Genomic DNA, 8,215 nt, shown 5'->3' on the forward strand with positions numbered 1-8,215 from the left:
AAGACTCGAGCATTTTGGAAATAAGTCAGGTTCTTATGATCATTGTAGACAATGATCTGCTGAGAAGAACCTTCTAGAAAATGTCGCCATTGTTGAAACGAATCCACAATTGCAAGAAGCTCTTTGTCATGGATCTCGTAGTTGATCTCTGCAGCTTCAAACTTTCGTGAATGAAAGGCAACACGGTGTAGCTATCCATCATCTCCAATCTACGAGAGGACACTCCCTAGTGCAAAATCGGATGCATCGGCTTCAAGGATGAAGCGTTTTGTTGGGTCGACATGTGCTAAGATAGGTGCCGTTGTAAATGCTCGTATTAAGCTTTCGAATGCCTCGGCTGCATCTGAACTCCATATAAATGGCTGATCTTTATGTGTGAGTTGAGTAAGCGGAAGCACAACCTTGGAATAATCTTTAATAAATTTTCAATAAAAATTTGCAAAACTGAGAAAACATTGCACATCACGCACGGAATGGGGCATTTTCCACTCTAAAATTGCTTGTACCTTCATGGGGTCCATAGCAATACCATCTGATGATACAACATACCCCAAAAATTCCACTTGATTTTGGCCAAAACTACACTTTTCTAATTTTGCGTAGAGACCATATTCTCGGAGTCGACGTAGTACCTGACGAACATGTTCGTCATGCTCCTCTTGGGTCTTTGAGTAGATTAAAATATCATCTAGGTAAACTATAGTGAAGATATCAAGAAAATCTCGAAAAATATCGTTCACCATTTGTTGGAAAACAGCAGGTGCATTCGTGAGACCGAATGGCATCACAGTATACTCAAAATGTCCATAGCAAGTGCGAAAAGTTCTTCCATTCATCCCCCGGGCGAATCCGAACTAGATTATATGCTCCGCGAAGGTCCAACTTCGTGAAATATTTTGCACCACTCAGACGTTCCAAAAGATTCGGGATTAATGGTAGAGAATATCTATTTCGGATAGTCACTTTGTTTAGCCCTTGATAATCCATGACCAACCGAAGAGTCCCATTCTTCTTCGTAACGAAGAAGATAGGTGCACCAGTAGGGGATCTAGAATGCTGAATGAATCCGTTTTCCAGATTCTCATCAATATATTCCCACAAAGTCTCTAGCTCTACAGGGGAGAGATTAAAAATTGGGCCCCATGGAGGTTCTTTCCCTGGTTGTAAGTCAATAGGGCAGTCGTATGGCCGATGCTCCAGCAATGTATTGGCCTTCACCTTATCAAAGACATTTGAAACCTCCTTGTATTTCTCTGTTAGTTTAATGTCCGCTTCACATGAAGTGGATGATGGAGTTGCTACTATTGCCAAGACGAACATGGCTTCGTTCCCCCATTCCTCCTGCAACTATCGTAAAGAGATGGTCGATAAGTCTGGGGATCTATTATCACATGTAGGAGAGAGGGATGCAGGGTTTGTGCTTTTTTCCCGGGTCTCCTCAATTGTTCTTTTCATCCGATCAATCTTCGGGTTATGGAGTTCAAACCAAGGGAGACCTAGATCTATTGAGTGTTCTGGAGTATGAATAATGTTGAAAGAGATTATGCTTGCCAAATCGCCAAGAACTATCCCAATTGGCTCGGACTCCTCGACTATATCTCCTGATGCTACGGGACGTCCATCAATGACTCCTACGGCTACTGGATGGGAAGCTTATTCAAGAGGATGTTTTGTGACAAGGCAAATTCACGATCCATGAAACAAGAGTTGGCTCCAGAATCTAGGAGGGCAGAGGCTAGGACTCGATGACATGTAGATGTGGTAAGCTCGACTTGTGCTGAAAAAACTCTACTCACTTGATTTGATGAAATGGAACCACGACTAGGAACTAACTCTACATAGCTAGGATGGTCCAGCCAAATGGCTCCTATTTTGGTTGGACTTACTTGTTTAACACATCCTCTAATTGGCTCAAAACATCGAATCTATTCTCATGGCACGGACTATGAGGCTTACTTATGTTATTAGAAGTAACAATAGAACTCGATGTAGGGTTTTCATAGGCACTTACTTGGTATACTTGACGCCTAGGTTTATGTGGACAATTTACAGCTATATGTCCTGGACCGCCACAATACAAGTAGAGGCGATGCACTCGACGTCGTTGCTTCTCAACATCTAATAACAGCCCACGAGGTTGTGTTGACTCTATTTCCATCAGAGTTGGGTCATCCCATGTAATAGGTCTAGAAACTTGTGGAGGCGTTGTGACTACAGAAGCGTAAGTCTGCTCAGGTTGGCGGCATAACATTTGTTGGTGCTCATAACATCGTTCAAATAGGCAATTATCACATCGCACAGCTCGACTAATGGCTTCTGTAAGAGACTTCGGATCTTCAGGGAAAGTAAGAAGAAGATCTTTGACATCATTTCGCAAACCTTGATAGAATTGATCCATTAAGGCCGCCTCATCCCAAGGGATATCGCATGCCAAGAGACGGAAATCGGCTGCATAAGCCGACGCAGGACGATCTCCTTGTCGGAGCCTTCGAATCTTGTTTATCATTGTCCTAGTGTTGTCGGTGTCTCTGAAACTACCTCGAAACTCTTTAACAAATGTCTCGAAATCCTCTATCAATGGTGATTTCTTCTCGAGAAGTGGTGCGAACCATGCTAACACCATACCGCATAGCAATGTTCCCACTAATCCCACACGAGCAGCATCAGTTGGATACCGATTGGGATGTGGCTGAATAACCAGATGAACTTGATTCAAAAAGCCTCGAAATAAAGACCTCGTACCATCAAACTTGGCGGGGAGGCTGATCTTTGGCTCTCTAGGGGAGTTCGGAACCCCTGAAGCTTGCTCTCGTAATGACAATATAGTCGCCTCGAGTTGATGAACCCGCTGTGATAACTCTCCATATTGTTGAGCTTTTTCGATGCTCACTTGTTGTAGGTCTCCAAGTAGCCTTTGATTCTCATGCTCTAATGCCACAAATTTATTTGTGAATATGTCAAGCTCAGAAAGAACATGCATGTATTCTTGTTTGCTCACGGACTCCATAGCTTACGAGGGGAGAGGAGAAGGAAGAAGAGAACTTGTTAGGGTTTGTGGAAGACGAAGAAATGAAAGGAAAAAATTGGTTCAAACTGTCAAGACAGAGAGAGAGAGAGAGAGAGAAAGAAAGAGAGATAGAGGGATCATTGAAAGAGAATTATTATATTGAAGAGTAAAATGGATTACAAAGAGTAGGCTACAAAATGGCATTGAACGAGTTTAGGTTTGGGATGAGTGGTAGATCCCTATTTATAAGTAATAGAGAACACTCTAGAATATTCTAGGTTATCCTAGAATGTAGAGTAATCTAGAAGATCTCTAGAGTATTCTAGAAGGTTCTAGTGATATAGAACACTCTAGAATATTCTAGGTCATTCTAGAATGTAGAGTAATATAGAATATTCTAATAATATTAGATTTCATATTCTAAAAACTATACATATAAGAATATTAATACAATGGTTAAGGATTTGACATGTGTACAACAAGGTCGTGGGTTCAAATCCTTTTGAGTCATAATGTGAGTGTCATGATCCTTTCGATGCTTGATGTGAGTGTTATCATGATAGGATGTGGCTGACGGCATCGCACCACATGCATCGTTGATTGACCGGAGGCCTCCGATCACACGACTATCCCCCGCCATCTCTCCGAGCTTGCGCGATCTAGAGATCGCGCACCATCTTCGTCAGTTCCTCCAGAGTTGCACCCCCGAATGGGCCCTTGACCACGTCAATCGGAACCATGCCCAACTCAAGCCACCTTCATGTCTCTTTTGTTTGTGCTAGAATTGGTTCCTTTGGCTTCTTCCCAGCATCCGGGCCAGTCGTCAACCACCCCCCTTCATGTCTCTTCTGTTTGTGCTAGACTTGGTTCCTCTGGCTTCTTCCCAACATCCAAGCCAATCGTCAACAACCCCTCATCGTTCCATTCTCGCCGTTTGTCAAAATGGTTATAGACCCTCTTTACCACGGCCCAATCGGTCATGAGCCCTTCATCCATCTCAAACAGGAAACCCACCTTTTCTCGGTCGATGGATCAATCAACTTGATAAACAATAGGACCTTGCTCGTGTCGAGCATGATCAGTTCTAGAGTCAAGAGCTGCGTGAATCGTCTTTCAAACTCCTAGAGGAGCGTCGATGTGTTCCTCCCTTTTCCAGGGCTCTTGACCCACTTCATCAGCTCCCTCTTCGATAATCGGAGCGAGTCATCGAAACCGTATCTTTCAAGGACCCGCTCCTTGAACTCCTGCCAACTTCGGTAGTCAGGATGCATCTCGAGCACCTCTGCGTGGATGCTTGGCATAACTACCTATGGAAATGCGTAGAACCGTCTATCGTCTGTAACATCTCTCATCAGCATCTCGGCCTTGAAAGCCTCCACGTAGTTCGTGACGTCCTTTCCGTTGGCTCAGCCTGTCATGCCCACTACCGTTTCCACAGCCCTATCGAGACCACTGGTGCTCTCTCAAGCATTAACCAGGCGGTCGATAGCCACCGCCATCGCTTCAGCGAGTTTGCTTCCCCTCATTTTCGGACTCCTCTGTCGCCCCTTTCACATCGGGTTCACCAAGGATGTCATGGATTTCTACGTGTAAGTGTTGAAGTGTGGTGGGACCATAGAGGTCTCGGATTAAGGAACCGGTGGGAGTAGGAAGGTCTTCTTGATATCTTCGCCGGATCAGTATCTGGTCACATATCCGGTCCGGATCGGTTCGCGGATGTCAGACAACTAGCGCACGGGTTCGGAGATTAGTCTGCTCCGGACTAGTCGCTGGATAACGAGCAACAAGGATGCGCCTCAGGACTTGGGTAAACACGAGCAACAAACACAAGATGCACACACAAACACATCGCAACCGGATACAACAAAACGAAATAGATTAAACTCAAGGAAGAATACAACCGGACTCGACCGGTATTAAAGTTGGGCGCTCTCGAAACATGCACACACACAGATACACAGAATGATGAACCTCTGGTCAGGATCTCATGGGCTTCCTGTGCGAGCAGAGGCTTCACCTTCGTCTTCAGATCGGTACAGGGCACAAGGCAAAAATAGAGAGAGACAAACAAAGAGAGGAGATGAGCTCGGCACACAAACCGACAACACTTCATCCTCCCAAAACGTGAATCCCTAACACAGTCTCAAACCTCCCCCTTTTATAGAACAAGTGGAAGGTCGTTACATCACCCATAAAGACTGCCTCTTTCTGTCCTCCTTGATTCTCTCCTCGATTTCCCCACACCAAATCCTTGTATTCCTCTCTATGTGTGTGGAACTTAAAGTACCCATTAAATCCTACCTCCCCTTAGCACTTTCTAGCCCTATGTTATTTACATAAGTCTATACATAAAGTCTTAAGTTTGTGTGCATCCATGCATACACCTGTTCATGCGCATCCAGCTTCGTTCCTCTCTATGGCCGGAATCCACCACGACAACATCCTATGTAGCAGCACTACAATAGTCGATAGCCAGATTTGTCGTCGGCGTCTCGAACACACAATCACGAAGAGTCGCGTGGGTTTAGTGGATGTGTATAAACCACACGCTCTAATACCATGTTAATAATTAGGTAATTAAGCAAGGGTTAATTAGTAAATAATTATGTGATAAAGTTAAGCAATGGAAGGTTATGTGATATATGTGTGTATGTGTGTGAGAGGAAGAGAGAGAGGAAGTTGACACTTATGAACAACGAGACAAGATGGGGGATGATTAACTATCTTAAAAAGCATTATCAAATACAAAAATACCCACAATGAGTTATATATACATCACATGTGCAAGGGTGCACATGTGTGAGTAGAATATAGGTACAATGGTGTAAGTCCTATATTAAATGAACGTGGGAGTGGAGGATCTACAATATATCCCACTTTTTAAGAATTAGGTGATTAACTACAGTTTAATTAGTACCTAATTATGTGATTAAAATTAAGCGGAAGATTAAGTGATATGTGTGTGTATGTGTGTGAGAGGAAGAGAGAGAGGAAGATACACTTATGAACAACACAAGATGGGGGATGAGTAACTATATTATAAAACCTCATCAAATACAAAATTACCCACAATGACGTATATATAGATCTCATGTGCAAGGGTGCACATGTGTGAGGAGAATATAGGTACAAGGGTATAAGTTCTATATTAAATGTACTTGGGAGTGGAGGATCTAGAATATCCCACTAAGTAAAAGGTCTTATTTAAGGCGTTATAGTCAACACTTCTAACTAGATTCTGTCTAGGTAACTACTAAGTTATGTGGTTGACTAACAAACTAACTATAGTTGAGCTTGATATCTCAAGAAACCCCCTCAAGCTCAAGTGTACGGCATCCAACATCCGGTTTTGTTTTCAGCGTTGTCCGGCTTTCCATGTCGGCTTCTATGTTGTTTTCGGTGTCGGTATTTTTGTGCCAGTAGTTTCGGTTCCTCCCCCTCAAGCCTGTGACAAAGTCTTGGGTCGATAGTTTTCACCCATCATGGGTCGATAGTTTTCTGTAGAGCTCTCGTGCTCTTGTTCGGTCGTTACCTTCATCGTGACGACATAATGATCAGCCATGTACTTGTTGTAGCCAAGCCGAGTGACGGTATTCTTCTCTCTTGAAGAACATCAAAGTTTTTCGCTTGCCGATGTGAGCGTCTTCTTTACTCTGGGTGTCCGCATGATGGGTACACCAAACTCGTTGTCTAGTGAGGGAGCCGACACATCCGAATCACTATCGTCGGGGTGATAGACTTCGTATTTGGGCATCTTACCTATGCCTTTGGCCAAGTTCGGACTTGGACGCGACGTGCTTGGAAGGCTTGAAGGCACATGTGGTCCACTTAGCTCGGTAGAGCTTGGACGGTCCTTTGGTGAAGGGCTTGGCCGAATATCATCCTCCGAGTTGACATTCAACTCTTCCTCGGTCGTGTCGGGTGTCGAATCGGGTGTCAAATCGGGCTTATACCAAGATGTTGATTCGTTGAAGACTACATCTCAACTCACCTGAACCGCTCGGGTTGAAGGGTTATAGCACTTGTATGCCTTCTTCTTGGATGAGTATCCTATGAGGATACATTCCTCTGACTTCGCGTCGGGCTTCTGTCGTTGTTCGTTCGGGATGCGTACATTCGCAGTGCTTCCGAACACCTTGAGGTGCAACAGGATCGGCTTCCTTCCGACAAGGAGCTCATATGGAGTTAGCTCATGCACTACATTGGTGGTGCATCCATTCATGAGATAGACGGTCATGGATGTCGCTTCAGCCCAATAGATGTTCAACATGTGCTTCACATGCAACATGGCATGTACTGCCACGAGTATTTGCCGGCAACTCCATTTTGTTGGGGGTGTGTCGGCACGAGAATTCTCTCTGAATGCCTTCACTATGGAGGTAAGAGGTGAATTCATCGGAGAAGTACTCCTTGCCTCCCATCCGATCGTAGGCATCGAATGAGCCAACCAGTTTCTTTTTCGACTTCGCCCTTGAGCTTTTGGAAATGGGAGAACACTTCGCTCTTCTTCTTCATCAGGAAGATCCACGCATAGCGCGAGTAGTTGTCGATGAATGTGACATAGAATCGGCATCCACCGATCGTCGGCGTTTGAGCCGGTCCCCATACATCCGAGTTTATGATGTCGAGGAGGCCTTTGCTTGCGTAGCTCTCCTTTGGGAATGGGAGTCGATGTTGTTTGCCGAGTTGGCATGCTTCGCATAATCAATCGACTCGTTTCGACTCAAATGTTGGAAGTCCAATGATGACTCCATTTGTTTTCATAGCTCGGAGCCGTTGGAGGTTTATGTAGCTGATTTTCTTGTGGCACAACTCGATGTTTGTCTTGGTTTTGAGACCTTTGGCATACATGGCCGATTTCACCTCATTCAAATCGAGGATGAAGATGCAACTGTCTCTCCGTCCTGTGGCTATGAGTCAGCCATCTTTCTCGATGAAACAACCTTCATTGTTGAAGTGGATTTGCATGCCTTGCTCCACGATTTGGCCGACCAAGACCAAATTCTTCGTTATTGTGGGCACGTGCAAGACATTCTTGATGCAAGTTTGCTCGCCTTCTTTTCTGAATGGGACATTGCCAATGTGCCGAATGGGCTGTGTGGTGTCGTCACCCGTCTCTATGATGCCGGGTCGATCAGGTGTGCACAAATCACTGAACCACTCTTCGTGGGATGTCATGTGATGTGAGGCGCCAGAATCGATGAACCA

Source organism: Azolla caroliniana, unplaced genomic scaffold, assembly GCF_043228905.1.
Source record: "Azolla caroliniana isolate FFs.n. ecotype wild unplaced genomic scaffold, voAzoCaro1.0.p SCAF_18, whole genome shotgun sequence".
Classification (NCBI taxonomy): domain Eukaryota; kingdom Viridiplantae; phylum Streptophyta; class Polypodiopsida; order Salviniales; family Salviniaceae; genus Azolla; species Azolla caroliniana.